Raw genomic sequence first — 23,117 nt, 5'->3', positions numbered from 1 at the left:
CTAAAATAATCTGCACAAGGGATTCTAACCCCAATGTGACCAGTATCTAGGAGGTACAAACTTTTACTGAGACAGTGTGTCTTGAGAAGGCTCTGGAATAGCAGTTACTACCTTGGATGGTAGAGAACAGGTTGAAGTCCTACTTGTTCATTTTATTCTAGAAGAGGTAAAGGGCAAAGAAAAGACCAGAGAGTCACGTTTCCCAAAATGTCATATGAAACGTGCACGAACAGTTGAGAGACACTACTGTTGTGTGAAGCTGTTAGACCAGACTCAGGCTGCATACTAGCTGGGGAATCTCCAGAAGCAGAGAGCAAAAGAGAGGCCTGAGATTATTACCAAGGGCCAATGTATAAAAGAGTGAGAGACACACGTCTAGGTCCCAGAAAACAAAGCAGCCCTAAAAGGGTTAAGGAACACCCTAATTGCCTAGCCAAGAGAAAAAAGAAAAAAGAAAAAAGAAAAAAAAATTATTTAAAGAAACAAACACATTAGTAGATATTAATCACCCTACTCCTAAGTCATCAAAGACTTCTTAAAGGAAAACTCAAACACCCAAAAAAGGATCAGCACTCTCTTCCTCCACACAGATCCTTGTCACTTGAAGAAAGACGGTGGGAAGCTTAATACACAAGAAGGTATATTCTTTAAAAGCTTTGCCTTCCCAGTTTTGCTTTTCCTACATATTGTTGCCTTGTCTGTCAGAAAACAAATGCTTTGGGGAGAGAGGAAAGCTGAATGGAACCTAAAAGCGTTAGGTTTGTTTTTCACATCTTTCATTTCTGTGGGGAACCAAACAAAATGCCTAAGCTCTGTGAGGAAGCCTGGACTGCATTTGTCCTGTACCTCCTTGGAGCTCCACAGAAGTCTGTTTAAGATAATCTCCACCTTTCTCAATCACCATAAGGGGAGGTATAAAGGCAGTTCCAAAGAGAGGTGAAAAAGAGTTAAGGGGGGAAAGGAACACCAATGGCAGGGTGGTGGGTGGTGGTGCACAAGGCAACAGAGGAAAGAAGGATGAAGAGCAAGCTAGCTTTGAGGAAAACAAGCCGTATTCACCTACTTGTGACATGTTAACATGTTCAAAACATGACTTCCTATGAAATTTTAAAACTGCACTTAGCAAGTCAGTGGTACAGGGAACTCTAAAAGGCAAACTACCTACCGCACAATTTCCCCAAGGAAGGATAAAATTATATTTGGTTTTGGAATATATCTTGGAATTCATATGATCTTGCCATGTTTTAAAGATGCAGTCACAGGGGCACCTAGCTGGCTCAGTCAGGACAGCATGGGACTCTTGATCTCGGGGTTGTGAGTCTGAGCCCCACGTTGGGTGTAGAGATTAATTAAACAAACAAACAAGCAAGCAAGCAAATAAAGAGATCCAAGAATGAACGAACACCATTACCTCTCTGGACTGATATAAAAGCACTCAGATCTCCTACATGCCTTCCTTAGGACAGGCAAGATCATGAACCCTTTTTTTTCTTTCTCAGAATTTTCTGTTGGCCTATAGAGCCTGTATGTTTAGTAAGTGACAAAACAGTGTCCTTCCCAGAAGGATGGCCACTGCCTCACTCACCATCAGCAACTCTTACTAGTATGCACAGAATAACAAACTCTAGATACAGGGGCTGGCAGCAGGCACAGTAATGCTCAATGACCTACATACGAACTGAACTCATGACCTTGGCCTCATTAGTATGACTCACCAACTCAACAATTGTTAGTAAATGCCCTTGATACCTTGAAAACTTTTTTCATAAAAGGCTGGGAACTAATGAAGAACTGAACAACTATTCAGATTAGAGACTTCCAAATGTTTTTAAAGGCATAAGTGTTTCTCCCCTAAACATAAAAGTGAAGCTATTCAGGTTGTAGACAGAGGTGGGTAAGGTAGGCCCCACCTTTTGCCTTTCCTGTCCTCACGGTAACCCCAAATCTCCTGGAAAATATGAAAAAAGGCCTGGATAATTCAATATAATAGATAATTCACCAATTTTATTATCCAGTTTTGAGATGAATAGTTTTTTGAACAGATTTTTCTAGCTTTAGAATCTAAAAGATTACCAGAAATCAAGGAGCTTCCAATGCCATCAATGGTAATAAATATGTGCATCCTTGGGTTGACAAAATATAGTATTTAAGATTTGCAAACCTTGGGGCACCTGGCTGGCTCAGTCAGTAGAGCACGCAACTCTTGATCTCAGGGTCGTGACTTGGCACAGAGCTTACTTTAAAAAAAAAAAAAAAGAAAGAAAAAACTGGAGGGGGGGGCAGTAGAAGTAACTGTGAACCTCATTACCTAGAAGTAGTGAGAAATGTCCAGACATTTTATAAACTGGCAATGATTTTTTTAAAATTTTAAATGTTTTTATTTATTTTTACAAGAGAGAGAGTGAGTGAGAGGGGAAGGGTCAGAGAGAGAGAGGGAGACGGGATCTGAAGCAGGCTCCACGCTGACAGTAGAGAGCCTGATGCGGAGCTCGAAGTCACGAATCATGAGATCATGACCTGAGCCAAAGTCGGATGCTTAACTGACTGAGCCACCCAGGCACCCCTAAAGTAGCAATAATTTTAACAGGTAACATTTTTTTGAGCCCTTACTGTATGCCATACAGTGTTTTGGGTGCTTTATATTTAATCCTCATACCCAGTCTATCTCCATTTACAGATGAGAAGACACACAAAGAAATGAAATAACTCTCAAGACCACGAGAATCCAGGCAATGAAGAAGTTGAAATATAAAGTCAGGCAGTTGGACCCCTGGGTGAAAGGCTGACTCAAGTTAAAATTGTCCACAATGAAGATCATGCACACAGGCCACGGAAAAGACCTTAAATGAGGAGGACTATAAAGTTGAGTCTGACCATTTTTTAATGGCAAATCTTCTAAGTAGGTAAATATCCAAAATCTCAACTGTCACAAGAGAAATACAATTAAGTGAAAACTTCCTGCTGTTAATCAGCAGATGTGGGCAAGTTCATCAACATCTTGATGTGTCAGCTTCCTCACCTGTAAAATAAGAGGACTTAACTACATACCCCCATAGGAACCAAATGGATGCCCAGAATACAACCAAGCTACTGTACACATTTCTAACTGAAGAGGAAAGAGACCATAGGAATTACTAAGGAAAACTGAGCTCTTTTTAAAAATGTCTGTTACCTTTTAGACTGCTTTGCAATACTCTTGCTTCTTTCTTTTTCCTATTATATGGCTGGTTCAATAAAAAGTTTGGGTTTAGTGCACCGGTAAACTGCACATCTGTCTCACCCTCGTATCCTACAAAGTCAAGTAACCAGATAAAAAGATGAACTGAGAAACTTTCCTGGCTAGCCCAGCTCATCATGATGCAAAACTCCACCAGGGACTGGTGCTAGAACCCAGTAGAGTTTGCCTGGTACTCCAATCTACCTGAATTCCTTAGGAACCTGTCGCAGGGAACAGTTGCCACCAGACTGTAATCCAGGATCCTGGACACCACAACTAACAGTAGATAGAATCTAACGTTAAATGAAATAAAATGTGTGAAAGCACACAGCAACAAATAGGTGGCCCAAGACTGAATGCAGAGAAACCATTAACTGTATCTCTCATATGTAACCTGTAGGTGGTTAGGTGGATTAAATAGGTACGCTGAAGCGCACAATAAATTCCCTGCTAGCCCCTCATCCCCAGAGTATCACCTTCTATTGTAATAAACGTCTCTATGTTGAACAGTCCAGGCCCTGCACTACATCAGGCTTAGTTCTGACTTGTCTAGATTAGTAGGGATAAAACTTAACACTTTCTCTGTGGGATCTAGAAAAATCATTTTCCCCCTTGTAAACACTTGCTCTATGGCTACCATTTCCATGATTTAGGCTTAAGTTTGGGGCTTCTGACTCTTTAGTGACTGAATCATCTATGTGTATTCCTTTTTCCTGATCCTGGTAGAGAAATTTATAAACAGATCTCAATCTCATCTCCTTCTCCACTGGCCAGTATGTGCTCTTTAGCGGTAACAATTTTTTCCAGCTTTAAAAAACTGTGGTCAAAAACACATAAAAGTTACCCTCTCAACCGGTTTTCAGGTGTACAGATGAGTATGTTAATATTATTGTGCAACATGGAAACAATTTTTTTTTTTTAACTTTCCTTTTTCATCAAGATGCTTAATCTGGGGCCCTCACATCTCTTCAAAATCCACGTATGGGCTATGGGGAAAGGTAGGTCTATGAACACTACCCTATGATATTTTTTTGTTAAACTGCATAAAAACAGACACAGGAGGCTCCTTGAAGAGAGAATCCACAGCTCTCCTCAGATGTCTAAGGGGATCATGATTGTTAGAATATTCCCCTCTGACTCTCCTTGCTGCAAGGTGACAAAAAAGTTTGTCAAAGCCCAGATCTGATGTCATCTGCGTGATCCTGAATGCGTCACTTTTTTCTGGTCCTCAGTTTCCCGATCTGCAAAACTATATGACAGCACTAGATTAATCCAGATTATCACTAAATCATCTAAAAACAGAATTCTGGGGCACCTGGCTGGCTCAGTCAGTGGTCATGTGACTTGATCACAGGGTTGTGACTTCAAGGCTCACAATGGGTACAGAGGTTGCTTAAAAAATAAAATCTTTAAAAATAAAGTAAAATAAGGGGTCCCTGGGTGGCTCAGTGAGTTAAGCGTCCGACTTCGGCTCAGGTCATGATCTCGCTGTTGTGTGAGTTTGAGCCCCACATCCAGCTCTGTGCTAACAGCTCAGACAGAGCCTGGAACCTGCTTTGGATTGTGTGTCTCCCTCTCTGCCCCTCCACTCCTCATGCGCGCACTCTCTCTCTCTCAAAAATAAACATTAAAAAATTTAATTAAAAAAAAAAGTAAAATAAAAACATAATTCTATTTTCTCCAAACTGATTTTACAAAGTAACCCAAATTCTAGTTTAGTCCCTACCACATGTGGGATACACCTGAGAAAAATTATGTGTAAACCTCATTTCTAAATTTTTGCTAATATATATATTTTTTTTTACGTTATTTTATTTTAGAGAGAGACAGAGTGCAAGCGGGGGAGGGGCAGAAGGGGGGGAGACAGAATCTGAAGCAGGCTCCAGGCTCTGAGCTGTCAGTGCAAGCCTGACGTGGGGCTTGAACTCACGAACTGCCGACCGACTGAGCCAGCCAAGTGCCCCAATGAAACAGATTTCGAATGCTACTAATTTGAGAACAAGTCATGAGTACTTCCTTTTCTATTTATAGCCTCAGGATACCTGGAATAAAGATGACACATATCAGACCTTCAACTGTTGAAATGAATTCCCTGGTTTATCTGCTCTAATTTATAAATTTTTTTTTTTAATTTTTTTTTTTACATTTATTTATTTTTGAGACAGAGAGAGACAGAGCATGAACGGGGGAGGGTCAGAGAGAGAGGGAGACACAGAATCTGAAACAGGCTCCAGGCTCTGAGCTGTCAGCACAGAGCCCGACGCGGGGCTCGAACTCACGGACCACGAGATCATGACCTGAGCCGGAGTCAGCCGCCCAACCGACTGAGCCACCCAGGCGCCCCTCTAATTTATAAATTTTTCACTAACATTTTTTTTTTAAGTTTATTTACTTGAGACAGAGAATGAGTGAGAATCCCAAGCAGGATCCATGGTCAGACAGTGAGATGGACGTAGGGCTTGATCTTACGATGCTGAGATCACGACCTGAACCGAAATGAAGTCAGATGCTCCAACGACTGAGCCACCCAGCCACCCTTCCCCACTAACATTTTCTTCAACTGAGATATCTACACATAAATATTTCAACTTTTTAGTAAGAAAACTGTCTTTTTTGGGGCGCCTGGATGGCTCAGTCGGTTAAGCATCTGACTCTTTGTTTCGGCTCAGGCCATGATCTCACAGTTCTTGAGTTCGAACCCCACATCAGACTCTGCGCTGACAGCATGGAGCCTGCTTTGGATTCTCTGTCTCCCTCTCTCTCTGCCCCTCCCTCATGTGCTCGCTCTCTCTCAAAAATAAACATTTAAAAAGAAAATAAGAAGAGGAAAAAGAAAACTGTCTTTTTTTCCCCATTAAATTGTGGTATTTGGGTAAAAACAATATTGTGAGCAGTTCCTCCCTTTTTATAGAATGTTTATTAAGTATTTATTCCCCCTTCATTTTTCTATTTCCTCAATTAAAATTTTTACCTATTTATTCACCTTTACATAAAACCACATTCTGGTTCATTCCCTACCAGGGTTTTTTCTATGCATACATACTCCAATACATACAATTATTGTCAAATTACAGATCAGACTGTATATACTATTGTTTAATGTACTTTTTTCACTTAACAATTACAAACATTTTCTTGTGAACAATCCATATTTAAGAATCAAGAGTCAGAATTGGCCTGAAGACGGACTTTTGCCAATACCATCCTTACCTTTATTTCACAACCAATAAATATAAAACCTGTTTCATAAGGCCAACATAATTATTAAATCTTCTGAAATTGCTACAAAAAATAAGTAGCACATTAAGGTTAACTGGGGGTGGGTGAGTCTGGTTCTTTGTTCTTCCTTTCCTTAATCTGCCCTCTCATCTCCTGTTTAGTAATCTTTCCATATGACTATATACATATCAAAACAAGGCATCGCATTTTGGAGGTGGTCAAATGAGACACATAGGGAATGCAAAATACATTTTTAAAAATCTCTGTTTCTACGTGGTCTCAAAATGCCTACACACTCAAAGTAATTCTCAAATTCCCATTAAGAATTCCCCTTCTCTGTGTTGATAGCTCGGAGCCTGGAGCCTGCTCCGGATTCCATGTCTCCCCCTCTCTCTGTCCCTCCCATGCTCATGCTCTATCTCTCTCTGTCTCTCAATAATAAACGTTAAAAAAAATAATAATAATAATAATTAAAAAAAAAAAAAAAAAAAAAAGAATTCCCCTTCTCTTCCCCATACAGCTCTCCACTGGGGGCTGGAGTGGGGTGTAGGAATCTCATTCTGTCTTTTCCTCCTCCTGTTTCCCTGGCAGCACTGTCAGTCCTGGGCAACAAATTGCTGGATGTAGCAGTAGCAATTTACATATGGTAGCCAAGCTAACATGCAGCTTTCTTTGGGCAGAACTGCTAACTCTTCTATGTATCTTTCTAGTTTGAACCCAACGTTCCAGGCATATCAATGTTAAATATTTGCCTACTGGCCTCTATCTTCAGACACACGGAACCATGTACACACAAGTCAGAGGAAGCAAAAATTCCCCATTGTGCGGAGAAGTAGGGGCTCTACGGACAAAGACGGGGCCAAGCTATAATCCAGCAGCTAATCCAAATCCAAGGGTTCAGTCATTCCACTTTCCCATAATATTCATGTATCACTTGCTCAAATTTGGCATGTTCTAAGACCACCAGTTCCGCCTTAGTTTCCCTGCCCTGCCATAAGGCCAAATCTGTCTCATCTAGTGAGTCACTACTGCTCCTCTCTCCAAATGCATTTTGATTTCAGCCCACTTGTGCAGCTCATCAGGGCTGCACCATATGTTAGTACCATGTAGGCAGAATGTGACTAATTTTTTTCTAAAACACTGTCAGAGTTACTTTTAAAATTACCTTATAATCTTGATGTCTCTTAAGACTCATTTCTATAATACATAACCTTCTGGAAATGACTATACACTTATTTTTCTGGGTGTTCAAAGGAGATTCTTCAGCATTTTCACTCCCATTTTTCAGACAAGGTAACTAAAGTGAAAAGAACGGATTAAGTGACCCACGTTCCACCACCAGCCAGTAAGGCTTGTACTTTCTAGTCATAGCACTCCACTTGTAAAATAAAGACAGTTATTAAAATGTGTTTTTTGGAGGGGTGGGGGATTCAAAATATTACTTTCTTTTAATTGTCTGAGGTGATTATTAAACCTTAGCTATAACAACTACTTGCAACTAATTCTGATGACTAAATGGTTTCATGATCCGAGTGGGTTTTTTTTTTTATAAAGGTTTATTTATTTATTTTTGAGAGAGAGAGCGCACACACGTCTGCAGGGGAGGGGCAGAGAGAGGGAGAGACAAAGAATCACAAGCAGGCTCTGCACCAACTCACCATGAGATCATGACCTGAGCAGAAACCAAAAGTCAGACATCCAACCAAATGAGCCACCCAGGAGCCCCTCGAGTTGTGTTATGAGAGGACTGAATGAGCCACAGGACCATAAATGTTTTTCTAATTGGTAGAAATTAGAAAATAGTAGAAATTGCCTACTCTGGGCAATCTGCCTCTTCAACAATAATGGCTGCTGGGTTTGATAATTAAGCTTATCTTGAGGTTTCTTAAATTTTCCATTTCAGGTCACGTTATGTTCATTCAAGTAACTCTTTGGGGCGGTAGTTTAAGATCTTTTTTAAAGTTTATTTATTTATTTTTGAGAAAGACAGCGTGTGCATGGGGCAGAGAGAGGGGGAAAACAGAGAATCCCAAGCAGGCTCAGCACTGTGAGCGCAAAGCCCTACGCGAGGCTCGAACTCAAACCGTGAGATCATGACCTGAACCAAAATCAAGAGCTGGACACTTAACCAACTGAGCCACCTAGGCGCCCTAACATTAAGATCTTTCTGTCCACCAGTAACATTCTTCAGTGGATAATATCACTTGTAAAACATAAAATAGGTTCTCAAGAGTATCTTCCCAATATTGAAAACTGCATATGCCCTTTGAATCCAGCAATTCCAGGTCTAGAAATATAGCCTTCAAATATACTTTTACCTGGTGTACACCAAGTATGCAAAGGGGCATTAATGAGAATACTGTTTATAACACCAAAAACTGGAAGTATACAGGCCCATCAGTTGGGTGCTACTTAAATAAATTATAGTACAGCAATGTGACAGAACACTACAACTATTAAAGAAACTAAGGCAGTTCCAATATACTACACTAAGAACTTATCAAGAAAATATATTACACAAGGTTTATATATGAACAACATGGCTCTGAAAGGATAAAGAAGAAACTGTTAACAAGGCTGCAGAGGTGAATACTGGCTGAATTGTTCAAAAATGGATATGTTACCTATCTAAAGGAAAAATTTTCTTAATGTTTATTTATTGAGAGAGTGCTCACAATGCGCGCGCGCGCGCGCGCGCGCACACACACACACACACACACACACACACACACACACGGGAGGGGCAAAGACAGAGGGAAACAGAATCTTAAGCAGGCCCTGTGCTGTCAGCCTAGAGCCCAACACAGGGCTCGATCCCATGAACCAAACCATGAGATCTCGACCTGAGCTGAAATCAAGAGTCGGATTCTCAAACAAGAGCCCCCCAGGCGCCTATACAGAAAAAAAATTTTAATTTTTTTAAACGTTTGGTTTTTTTTTGGGGGGGGGGTGGAGTGGAGGGCAGAGAGAGATAAGGAGACACCAAATCTGAAGCAGGCTCCAGGCCCTGAGCTGTCAGCACAGAGCCTGATGCGGGGCTCGAACTCACGAACTGTGAGATCATGACCTGAGCTAAAGTTGGGCACTTAACCACCCAGGCACCCCCAGAAAAAAAAATTTTAAGAAAACTCTTGAAACTATGAGAGACAAAGTGAAGAAAAATCCCAACTCATGATCTATTCCAAAACGAGCAGTTTGTTTTGCATTTGTTCCTGCTTTGCCTGAAACTTTTGTGTGGAAACAGCCATTGTCCAGGTGAAGCAGCACAGCTACCACATGTGAGTTGAGTAATTACCATTACACCATCTGAAATAATCCCAGCAACTCAACTGATGTTCATGTAGCTTGGACTGCAAATCTTATGGCTGGCCTATTTACAAAGTTTGGAGCTATTTTCAATCACTCAGCTGTATATCTATGTGTACATTTTCTTCAATCAACCTTTCCTGCCAGGCAGAGTGCAACATTAGCTGGCTTCCAGTAAGGAAGGCAAGGGACAGGGTGAGATAATATGTCAAAACAAGTTCTATAAATACAGCTTTTGGCCTAGTATCTCAAAAAGGAATCAAAACAGCTTCAAGCTTAAATAGAAAAATCCTATAGTCCTGCAGTATCTTACTTGAAGGCTCTAGAGAACAGAAGAGGCCAGGGATCTGGAATCTTGTTTCTCACACCGTATCTTGTCTCTCTCCCTAATCTCTGAGGGAAGTTATGATCGAATTGCAGGTATCATTCCAAAGTCAGCCTCTCCCCTTATCTTACCCCCACACTACCCAACACATCAGTATCATTTCACTGAGCTCGCTCCACTTCTTAGGCAGACATGCCCGATACACAGGACATACAACAGCACCTAGCATCTAACTTCTACCATCTCCAAAACCCTTGACCAAGCAGCCAAGAACCCTGCCTGTACCATCTGCCCCAACCTCACCCCAAACACATGGGCACTGAAGCAGGATGCTGCCATATGGTCTTGTCTCAGGAAGTTTATCTTGTTTTGTTGAATAGCAGGAAACTTTATTCAATCTTTCTGTTCTTAATATCATAATCCTACAAAACCAGAAACAACTTTTCTGCGGAGATGCTTCCTGAGATAGGTTATATGCCAAAAAGTACAAAACTTACACCTTTGCTTCAGCCAATCAGGGAGTATGTTTGGCATAGCTAGATTCATCCCAAAGAATACACAGTCCTAGGGTAAATTCTAAATACGTTCTTAATATTGTCACTTTTGTAAAAAGTGACTTCAATTATCATGTTTTCATCACTCTTGAACTGTGTTCTAAAGTGTTTCTCACATTTAAATACCCATTCATATGATCTCCTTCGCCTCCTTCAAATCACTACTTAAACAAACAAAAAAAACCCACCACACCACTCTTTCATAAAATTAAACTTTGTAAACTTGTTTACAAAAACAAGCTCTCTTTAAAATGGGAGCTCTATCAATCAAAAATGCATGTAGGAAACATCCACTATATACCCAGAACTAGAGAGGTAACAAAAAAAGCCTAATCCCTATCCTTAATGAGTTTATAATCTTGTTCAGAAGACATGACTTACACACAAAAAAAGAACAAGATACAAAAAGCATAGAACAGCATACATCCAAGGGAAAGCATATATGGCAAGGGAAAACATCTGCCATCAATTTGAGAGAGACTAAAACATCTATCTCAGGACAGCTGATTCCTAATTTCCCTGTCTAAATCAAATTTATGTGCTATTTAATCACACTGTCTAGGATAGAGTAACATTTTTGCTACCTTCCACTAAAATTACCCAGCCTACCAATAATTCTCACATCATCATTCCTTTTGAACAAACCTCCCTATTTTCCTATTACACTCACAAATCAGTTAATGGATGAGGCAAAACTTGCCAGGCCCCCACCTCCCACTTCCCCATCCTCACCATGAGGAGGCATCTCCTGATGATGTTTAGTACAGGGAACAAGACTTAAAGAAACTAAAGTTAATTCTGCTTCTGATATCTTCAGTAAACAGGCACTAGCAGAGATAAACTAGTAATTCTGGGGATACTCCATGAACCTGCTATTTGCCTTACAGCTCTTTATCATCAATAAGTGAATTATTGACAGTGAGCTGCAAAATCAAAGCCATAATCATGTTCATAAGGAAATTCGAAAATTAAACTGAGTTAGACTGATTCATAACCCAATAATCCCATATAATATTCTATATGTTAACAAAATTAATAGACAAGTATTTACTGTAAACCTTGTAACGTGTCCTACACTCAGATACTGTAGTCACCCCACCACTTTCTAATCCCAGTTTTGCTGCTTGCTAGCCAGTTAACTTGGGACAAATTGTTTAACTTCTTTACACCTGTTTCCTCACCTGGGAAATGGCTATAGTAACAGTATCTATCTTACAGGGTGCTTGTTAGAATTAGAGAATTTATATACATAAAGCATTCAGAACAATCCCTGGCACACACAGAGTGCTCAATAAACGTCTGCTATCATTATTATTCCAGGCACTAGGGTTGGTGCCTATGGTGAGAAAGGAGAAGTCCCCAAAAGTTTTACTCTTTGACAAGATGATTTTATCTCTTCAAATTGGGAGTGCCTAAGATTCTACAGAAATAGGTCTTATTAAAAGGGGTGGGGGGATAGATAAGAAGGCAATGACTGGCTGACTGATCTTCAACTTCCAACTGGGCCTGTGAGCATCCAGTATAAGTGTAACCTCCATTAGGAAATACTGAACCACTTGTTCTAAGAGCATTTATTTATTTATTTGTAAACACTTATTTATTACCCCCATCATACCAAAAAATATTTTGTGGAAACTTTCAAAATGCATACAATGAAAAAAATAAATAAAATGAGATCAGGGAAATTATATGTATATATATATATATATATATATATATATATATATATTTTAAATACCAAAAACAAAGGGAAAGCTGGAATCGTGATGTGCTAGCCCGTGTCCTTTACTGAGGTTGGGCTGTAAAATCAAAGAGCTGCCACTGATTTTAATCTCCAATGACAGCCCCTACAGAGGGTGTATAGTGATTCATACTATAAATGAGAAAACATTAGTAGGATGGTAAAATGAGATGGGCACTAAGAGTTGCCAAGAAGGGGAGGGTGAATCCAATTTAAAGCCACTCAACAGAATTTCAGAAACTCATTAAGTATGCAGGACCCACAAAAGACAGCTCCAGGTCCCAAACTCTAAACAAACACATATACCCAAAGCCAACAATGGACAAATCACTGAAGTGATTCCTCAGTGATTCAAAGCCAGAATACATCAGCAAATGGTCACACATATTCTGCAACCATACCACAGAGCCACAGGAAGAAGTTGCCTCAGTGAACTGTGTTTCTCCAGCATTTAAAGTCCTTTTCTCTCTTCATTGTCCACAGTAACAAGTATATGCAGAGAACAGTCTCATCCTTACTCAGCTGACAAGTTCTATTCCCAACTCTGCATGCTTATGACTCATGGGGGGAGGGGGGAAGGGAGTAAAAGCAAAATGTAAAACAAAGAAACAAAACTTGAATTTAGACTTAAACTGATCAAGAGTGAGGAATTCACTTCTGCCTAATTAGAATATCTCAAACAAACCAAGAAAACAATCCTTTAAAAATAGCATAACAAACCCAATACTCTTTGGAAATAGCCTGAAATCTGTCTACATGTCACATCCTCTACTCTTCCTTAAATAGACATGACACCAAAAAACATTACAAGCCCTCTGTAAAGCCAAACTTTACAAAGCACTCTGAATCAGTGCAACATAGCATAGGACGCTGTAAAGCCCAAAACAACAGGGCATTTCCCACAGCTCCTTTCCCAGCAAAGGGCCAAGAGACTGAGCTCTTACTACACCCTCTTTCAAAAAGATGTGTACAAAATCATTTCTTAAGGAGGTGGTCGTGTCTCAGTCTTTTCTACTCAAATTTTGTATCAGGAAATTTGCATGCCAGACAAGGAATTCATTTCCACCTCTAAGAACTGATCTTTGAAACTGGTAAAAAAACAAAGGGGGAAAAACACTATTACTTTAAAAAGATAAGTTTCTAAAAGAACCCAAAGACCATTTCTGACACTGTATTTACCAGTTTGGCCTTCCTCTCAGAAAACAAATTTTCTTCAATAATACAAATCTTGTCTCCTTGCCCCATCCCCAAGACTCTGAAACATTCTCTACCATTTATAAATGACAAAACAGAAAAGACAAACGGATCACCTCTTTCACTTGAAAACCTCAGTCCTCCACAGTAATGTACACAGACAGACAGACGGACGCACGTAAGAACACAAACTGCGAGCCCTGCTCAGGCCTGAGCCAATATGGGCGCACAGGGCAGCCACGCCGCCTAGCTAGTGGGCTGCTCCTGCTGCTGCTGTACAAATATAGAAAGCTGAAAGTGGAACAGCAGCTTCAGCAGAATAGATTCTGCTCCGTGCTCAGAGAGGGAGGAGCAGGGACCTGCACAGCTTTACCCATACATGGTTGCTGAAAGGGGGCCATCAGTGAAAACCCAATTATCTCACACACATGCATTCTGTTCACATGCTCCAGACAAAAACCAGAAACACACAGGCTGGTACTTGAAGAAAGGTTTGAGAGATTCTATTTCAGTCAAGGAACTTCCCAATAATCTCAGTCACTTACACCAAGAATCCCCCAGCCATGGGAAATAGAAAAGACAGTGTGAAAACTTTACTAGGTCAGAGTCTTACCAGATCAGCAGTAGCTGTGAGGCTTAATTTATCATTTAAATTATGGAATTTAACACAGTAAAAAAGGTTATTTCCATTTGTGTGAATGATCCCGACCTTCACTGCTCCCGTGCTATTTCCAGAATCAAGATCTCATTCCAGCTCTCAGGTTATGTTTTGGGGTCCCTCCTTTTTTTGGGGGGCAGGGGGTGTTACAAGTTAAAATAAATTCTGATGGTGATTTTAAAAATATAATTTCCCAGGATGCTGGCTTATGTAATCAGAAGCCATATTTTATATTCCAAAAATTACTCTGCTTGGAACAATTCATTCAGATTCATTCAATGTGAAGTGTATGAAAAGCTCAATTTCTGGCCAGAGTGAACTCTCACAGGATAAAAAACGCATGGTTGACTGGTTGAAATGATCCCATACGTTAACTCCTAATCAATCAACCAAGTATTTACCATGCACTGTCTAGATTCAGTATTACAGGGGATGCAGCACAAACATAAACTGTACTATCAACGACTCCAATACTTAAACTCTAGTTCTTAGGTAAGATTAATACATGAGATAATAAAGGTTGATAGCATCTGACTAGTGCTAAACTGTGGAGTAGCAACTATAAACACTATACAAATTAAGAGAAAGACCGAAGACACACCTAGATCTTCTCCCACAGGTCCCACCTACTAGCACTCAAAGGGCATTATCTTTAAATGTAAGTCTACAATATTTGAACTAGATGATTTCTAAGGTCCCTCCATTTCTGAAATTCTTTAAGTCTGTAATTTAAAAATATAAAGTTAAGGGGCGCCTGGCTGGCTCCGTTGGTTAAGGCTCCAGCTCTCGATTTCAGCTCAAGTCATGATCTCATGGTTTGTGGGATTGAGCCCTGGGTTGGGTTCTGTGCTGACAGCACAGAGCTTGCTTGGGATTCTCCCCCTCTCTGCCACTCTCCTGCGCACACATGCGCATGTGGGTTCTCTCTCTCCCAAAATAAGTAAACTTTAAAAAAAGTAAAAAGAAATGTATAGTTTTTTGCCAACTTCAGAGAAAATATATTCTAAAAAAAAAGAAAAATAAATTCAGACCATAACTCAGCATCCACTCTAACATCTCTCACATCACACTTTCAGGAACATATCTCAGAAATCTCTGCCTAGCCTTTTGAGGAAATTTTACACCACCATTAAAAGGATGGGGAAAAAAGAGGTGCCTGGGTGGCTCAGTCAGTTAAGCATCTAACTTCAGCTCAGGTCATCATCTCATGATTCGTGGGTTCAAGCCCCGTGTCAGGCTCTTTGCTGACAGCTTAGAGCCTGGAGACTGCTTCAGATTCTGTGTCTCCCTCTCTCTCTGCTCCTCCCCCCACTTGCACTCTGTCTCTTTCTCTCCCTCAAAAATAAACATTTAAAAAAATTTTTTAAATAAACAAAAGGGGGGAAAAAACACAAAACACCTGCCACAGGAAAACAGTATGGTGGAGACTAGAAATGTTGGTGCTGACACATTCTGAGATTTTTTATTACAAAACACTACCAGTCATCCAACCATGAAGGAGAATTCCAGAGAACAGAGCCCTGACCAGTTCCTTCCCATCACTGAATTGTCTGGTATGTATGTGCGCATTAGCCTAAGCTTATGGGGCATAAATAAACAAATACGCTAGGTAGCTTCCCCCACCCTCCAGCAACACACTGTCCTTGAAACTAAAGAAACTCTTCAAATTCTTAAGACATAATAACATATCCACCATAATTACTTGCTCCAATATATTTTATTAGGAAATTAACGTTTTGGAATTTTGAATTCTCTTTGCCCATTGTATGTAATACAGTAATGATGAGCAAAGAATGCTAAATGACAGCAAACTTGATCTTGCAAACTTGATCTCTCAATCCCACTACCTAGATCTCCTAGTGCAAGGCAGAGCCTTGTCCACACCGTCTAATATACTGACAAAGAAAACACAGGATTCCAGCAGTAGAGGCACCTTCATGTCCGACAAAACACAGATATGCAAATGTTCAACATTTTATTAAAAACCTGTTAATTGTATATAGTGGCTTATATATTTAGTTTTTCTGAGCAGCTTGTTATAGCAACTTTGATTTCCCAAAGAGTAACTGGTTATGGATTAATATGCTATTTTTTGGGTAAGATCACAGCTTTAATGATCTATTACAGACTTTACCAAGGTTCCTCTTGTGAAGGCAACTAAGTAAAAATAAAGAACACAATTCAAAGGACCACAACTATATATACCAAGCAGTGATTAAAAGTACCACCTCAAAATCAAAATGGCTATAAACAGCTACAGTATGGCCTTGGGCTGGTCATTTCTTTCTCATTTCCCATTTCCTCAAAAATGGGACTGGACCAGAACAGAAGTCCCTATCTACGGTCCACAGACCTACAGAATTCCATAAACTCCCTTATATTATGTGTAAATTTTACACATATATGCAAAATGCATTCATACACAGCTGACCCTTGAACATGGGTGTGACCATGCACGGGTCCACTTACTTGCAACTTTTTTTGATAAATACAGTACAGTACTTTAAATGTACTTTCTCTTCCTTATGATGTTCTTAACATTTTCTTTAGTTTATTAAGAATTCAGTGTATGATACATGTAACATACAAAATGTATTGACTGTTTTATCAGTAAAGCTTCCTGGTCAACAGTAGGCTATTAGTAAAGTTTGGGGGGCATCAAAAGTTATAAGTGGATTTTCTACTAATCTCCACACTGTTCAACTATACTTATTTATTTCTATTTATAGGAAAATAGGTCCATAACTTTTACCAGATTTACAAAGGGGGGTCCATGATCCAAAATAGATTTAGATTAAGACTAAACAATATACAGTTTGTTCTCCATTCTAACATCCTTTTATCTCCTCTTGTACTTCCTGGTCCAAAAAGGGAGTCCTCATGACTAAACCCAGTCAAGAATAAACAAGTTATCATGGCCAAGAAATTACTCAAAATAACATATTCCAGGGCGCCTGGGTGGCTCAGTCGGCTAAGTGACCCTTGATATTCGGCTCAGGTCATGATTTCACAGTTCATGGAATTGAGACCCATGCTGGGATCTGCACAGGGGAGATACTTCTTGGGATTCTCTCTCCCTCTCTGCCCTCCCCATATGACCCCCGCGCTCTCTCTCAAAATAAATAAACTTAAAAAAAAAAAAAAGTCTAGAGGTGCCTGGGTGGCTCAGTCAGTTAAGCATCGAACTCTTGATTTTGGCTCAGATCATGACTCACGGTTCCTGAGTTCAAGCCCTGCACGGGGCTCTGCACTGACAGTGCGAAGTCTGCTTGAGATTCTCTCTCTACCCCTCTCCGTTGCTCATGCTCTCTCAAAATAAATAAATTTAAAAAAAAAGTCTAAGATAAAATGTATTCCAATTAAAACTGAACCTGAATTGTTTTTAGATGATAGGCTAACATTACAATGCTTAAAAGAAAAAAAAAAAAAAAAAAAAGTTTCCAAGCAAATTTTAGCACTATAGCTCATCTCAGGAGGCTTACGTGAAAACAGAACTCTTTAGGTGTGTTAGGGATATCCCATATAGTTCCTCTCTTACCAGGTGCACTTTTTTTTTAAAAAGTAAAGCTTCCAGTTTCCCACTTCTTATTTTTTTTAATGTTTATTATTTTTGAGAGACAGAGAAAAAGTGAGCACATGCAGGGGAGGGGCAGAGAGCAAAAGGGAGACAGAGGATCAGAAGCAGGCTCCACACTGACAGCAGAGAGCCCCACGCAGGGCTCAAACCCACAAACTCTGAAATCATAACCTAAGCCAAAGACAGAGGCTTAGTCGACTGAGCCACCCAGCACTCCCCAATTTCCTACTTCTAATTCTATCCCTATAGCAAAGAAATAGGAGGTAGGTAGAGAGAAAAAACTACAACATGGAAGACTGAAGTGAACAATAGTCAAAGAAGCAAGAGGCAATATATGAGAATGGCCACTGCCTAATACTATATACCTATACTGTAAAAAGTATATCAGACAAAAGAAAAAACTAGCCTCTAAGACAATAAAAGTATGTGTTTGTTACTGAACAATTTAAGCCTAAAATTTTTAGGTTCTCATGGCAACCTAAGTGATCACACTGCACATACTGTATATAAAGCACATATTTAGAGAGTTAACTAGTAAACTCAAAATGTGACATATGTGCAATGTGGGCGACAACATTATTCTGGGAACTTTAACTTTAAAATCTTCCAACTTTTATTCTGCAGCCCCAAAGATGATATAATAGAGTCAACTATGCAGAAGGCACAAGCTCAAGGAAGAGGTACAAAGAACATAAATAGAAGCAAAGAGATAAAAGACAAGAAAATTCAGGCTATCAGAAAAAGTTTCTGAACATGACTCTCCCCTACTGTGAATCAACCTGTAAAGGGAGGCTTAAAAAACAAGACTGCTAGTGAGGACATATATCAAGATAGCATTTGGGACACTCTTTCATGTGGGCCCAGACAAAAGAGGACATGGTCACAGACCAGACAGACCGCTTGGTAAATGTGGCACTGACTGAAAGGTCCCCTGGAGAGACTGGGGTTTTCTTTCTCTCTCTTTTCTAGGAGCTCATGGAGTATGGCTGTTTAGAATTAAGAAGTAATTATCAGAGCCAAAATGATGGCTGTGGGGCATGGGAACTGGGGGAGAGGGACCAGACTTTAAGAAGAGGGTAGGGGGGAAACGACAATCTTTTGTGTCACATCATGTCTCATTTTGGTTCCCTAGAACCAAATAAAGCTGTAACATCCAGTTTTCTCATCTATTAAATGACCTGTGAGGGTTACCTCCATCTATCTGCCAACAGAAACTTCATTATGACCCATGCATTTGTTTTGAAAGACTTGAAGATGTCGTGAATGACTTGAAAGTCATGAATGCTACTTTAAAACCACATTTCCATGCCACTTGTTAAGTCTAAAATTACTCCCACTTTTCGATCAGAAAACCGGTAAGCAGTTTAGGAAAGGTACACCAAAAAATATATCAGGGCAGTTATTTTTCTAACTCTCTCAAAGCTAAGAACTTCTAGAACAAGATACTGAATTTACATTACTGGTTCAATGATTAAAAATTACATTACTACATGAAAAGGAATGGCTACAAAAATAAGTTATTTCATTACTGTCATGAGACTAGGCCTCGAGAAGCAAGAAAAATGCAGGAAAATGGCACAGCATTTGGAGTGTAGACTGGCAGTCCAACCATGTCCTACCACGTAATAGCTCGATGCCTCAAATAAGTTACCCTCCTCACTGAGGTTCCTAACACCTCAAGTTGCCTTGTCTACCAAATGTAAGGATGCACCATTTCTCTCTTCTTCCACCCCACTCCTGTATCTGTCTGTCTCTCCTCCCTTCCCCCATCAATGTGAGGTCTAACAGTTTCTTTCATTACACTATAATTTGGCATATTTTCTAGTCAAAAACTTTGCACAATGACTTTTACACAAAAATTCACTGGTCAAATTGAGAGCCAGAACAACTAAGTAATAAATGTTTTACAGTGAAAAGGAAAAGGGCACTGGGGATAAAACTAGGATTAGAGATTTCTTTCAGAGTCAGGCCACACCTGCTAATGACTAAAATATTTGATTACCTTAATTACCTTGGCTGCACAACAAGAAGTGCTGGTGGTCATGAAACTCCAGAATATTAAAAACTCAGCCACATTTTCATTATAGCATTCTCTACTGTGTTGAAGTCAAGACAGCAAAAGACTGCCAACAGCATTTTCACTTTAATTTTCTGGTAAGACAAAAAGGAAAATTAATCTTGGAGCCAAATTCTCCATTTTTAGGTATGGTAAATTCTTCGAGGAAAAAATATCTGTGTTATGAAAAACTGAAAACATTTCTGTATATCTTAGAAAATATGCATATGTGCTTTTCTTAAAAGGTATAAAAAAATCTCAAGCTAATAATCTTTTTTGGGAGGGATGTGCAAAAGGGGACAGGGACAGGACCCATGGGCAGGAAGAGCTAATAATCTTTTTTTTTTCTTTTTTTTTTTTTTTTTTTAAGTAAGCTCTGCACCCAACATGGTGCTTGAACTCATGACCCCGAGATCAAGAGTCACATGCTCTACCAAATGAGCCAGCCAGGCACCCCTCAAGCTAATAATCTGAACTGTTTACCTACTACTACCTTTTAAGCAATTGTGAAAGAAGAAAGATAAAATAAAAGCTGAAGCGCTTTCTGACAGAGGCATTTGATGACTGGCATACTAAGCAACAGGGCATCCAAAAAACAAACCAAGTAAGTCATTTTTTGGTATATATAATTAGTAATTGCCTAAATAGGGGCACCTGGGTGGACTTTCGATATTGGGTCAGATTATTATTTTACATAAATGAACCTACTCTATACAAAAGTATTCATAAATGCACCACAAAAAATATTAAACATCTTGCCTATGTGGGTTTGATTTTGTTTTTAAAACTTTGAGGCCTCTTTGATACTCCAGCTTATAATCAATTTCATCTTATTAATAAGCACATTATAAAGTATTTAAACTGAATATAACATTTATCATCTTTTCCCTCCCACCATTAAAGGACCAGATTGTTCCAAATATGGCATTACCTTTTCAAAGTTCTAGGGTTTAGGTAAGACATAATTCTTTTAAAGAATTCTCTCTCTTGTCATGACTGACAAGCATGACTTAAATGGAGATAAAGAGGCTAATGAAAAACATGTGAGTCTGATGGTCAACTGCTATTTTATTAGAGGAGAAAAACAAAGCATACCGCTTTAAAATGGGAAATCCACATACACAATCTCTTTGAACTCAGGCAGTGGAGCTCCTGCTAACTAGATAGATAACCCCCACCTGAGGGAAGAGGCAGAGGCCACCTGCCCAAGATGCTGCAGAAGGGACTCCTTTGCTAGGTAGAAAGTTTCTCCGCATAACCTCTAAGGTCCTTCCCTAACTTCAGAAACTTGCAACTTCATTTATAAAAAACAGAGGCATGGTAAATGCAAGGTATGAGTGGAGACAGAACAGTATGCTGAAAAATTAGAAAGCCTGGGCTGGAATCCTGTTTCCGCTTCTATGTGAACCAAAGTAAAGCACTTCACTTCTCTCATTTGCAAAATGAAAGGATTAGAGAAGAAAAATCTCTGAAGATTCTAACCTTCTGAGCCTATGGCTTCTTCCTATGCCTGCCTCGGCCACCCACCACCTTCCCACTGCTGCACCTTACCATAATTAGGCAGCTTTTTAAAACATCTAATTAATGTAACACAGAAAGTAAAACCTTTAACTTTCTATTTCTGGCTTGTTTCAAATATGCAACAGCATTTTATCAAGGAGTAGTTAATGCCACACAGTTCTTGATATACTGGCTTTTCTCTGAACTCTAGTGACAGCTACACAGTGACAAGTTGTAAGCAAGGAGGCTGTTACCATGGGGACCCACTAGGATTCCTGGGGGTGGATCCAGAGGGCTTTTTTCTTTTTTTTTCTTTTTTGGTCAAAGCATTTTTTGATGTTCTGGATCTGGCAATTCAGAAAGCCTGATTCCATTTTTCTTTAGCAAGCTATCTTCAAGAAATATTACCATATAGTATACAATGCTGAAGAAATATTAGATACTGTTTCAGAGACTCTGTCTTGCAAAAGAAGGAAATATATTCTAGTCTTCATCTTTCCCCTATACATAAAAACAAATACAGGGGCATCTGGGTGGCTCAGTTAAGCACCACACTCTTGGTTTCAGCTAAGGTCATGATCTCACAGTTCAGCAGTTCGAGCCCCACCTCAGGCTCTGCACTAACAGTACAGAGCCTGCTTGGGATTCTGTCTCCCCATCTCTCCCTGCCCTTCCCCTGCTCACGCTCGCTCTCTCTCAAAAATAAAATAAACATTAAAAAAAATTTTAATGTGTCAGACACACAAAATAAAATGGACTATAAAGTCAAACTGGACCAGAACAGAGAAGTGTACATTTAAATTCCAAGTCTGCCTCCAAAATTGCTGTGTGTGGACAAAGGGGATGTAGTTCGGGGAGATGAGCTGCTACTCCCAGCTAAATGTGTTGCCACTCAGTTTCCCCTGAGACCTGTTCTGTTAGAAGATACCTTAAGAAAACAGGTCGTTTACAAACCTGATCTGTGGATCTGGTTTGTTCACAGGAGAAGTTGGAACAGCCAGAATTCAAAAGAAAACATTTTTCTAAATTGCACGCTTCCTGGAACAGAGTGAAGTCTTTGTCTGGATCTTACTGAGGCAAGAGCAAAGTTATACCAGACAAATGAACTTTAATAAATAAAAATAGCACTTGATTTCAGTAAAGAAGTTTGCAGGCTTTTTTTTTTTATTATTATTATTGCACTTGTAAATGTATCAAGAGGCTATTAAACAGAAATAGAACATGATAAAAACAATAAATATATAATAAACATGGTGTCTTTCCATTATTATTTCCCATAAATCTCAAAGGGGAAATACAGAAGAACAAGCCCAGAGTACAGTTTTGTCACATGAGTTTAATGCCAGCCTAAAGACTTTAAAAAAGACTCAGACCACAGGACATGAGAGGAAGCAAACTCCTGGGTGTTTTATTCGTTTTTACTACTGGTTTACAATCTCCTTGATTTTATTTTTAAATGCATGTCTTGGCCCAGAAAAGCAAGAGAGCACAGGCTGCCAACAGTATCAGATTCTCTTTTTCTAATTCTCTGGAGCTACAGAAAACAGAGCCAGAATCAGGGTTGTCTAGGAGCCTTCTGATTTTGTCCAGGCAATATACAATATGAGGTTTCAAGATCACAGAGGTACACAAAGTCTTTTGTAGTACAAATTTTAGCCAACTTAATGTCTTTTTTAAGTTTATTTATTTTAAGAGCAAGAGAGCATGCATGCGGGAGGGGCAGAGAAAGGGAGGGAAAGAGAATCCCAAGTAGGCTCTGCCCCACCAGCA

The 23,117-nt window shown here is 39.6% G+C and overlaps 1 protein-coding gene across 14 annotated transcripts in view; it reads right to left on the bottom strand.

The window, feature by feature from the left end:
• CELF1 (CUGBP Elav-like family member 1) overlaps positions 1-23,117 on the bottom strand; it is a 75,256-nt gene that overhangs the window by 38,228 nt on the left and 13,911 nt on the right. The window contains exon 2 of one of the 14 annotated variants that reach the window (XM_078433460.2): positions 19,794-19,942. The exons of 12 other annotated variants lie outside the window; for them this stretch is intronic. The gene's annotated coding sequence lies outside the window, so the exon portion shown is untranslated. The remainder of the gene's footprint in view (positions 1-19,793; positions 19,943-23,117) is intronic. One more of the 14 variants, XM_078433461.2, reaches the window with a different exon arrangement.

This window comes from Panthera onca, chromosome D1 (genome assembly GCF_046562875.1).
Source record: "Panthera onca isolate mPanOnc1 chromosome D1, mPanOnc1 haplotype 2, whole genome shotgun sequence".
Classification (NCBI taxonomy): Eukaryota; Metazoa; Chordata; class Mammalia; order Carnivora; family Felidae; genus Panthera; species Panthera onca.
Note: the sequence above shows the minus strand (reverse complement) of the source record. Positions and strands in the feature narration are given on the sequence as shown.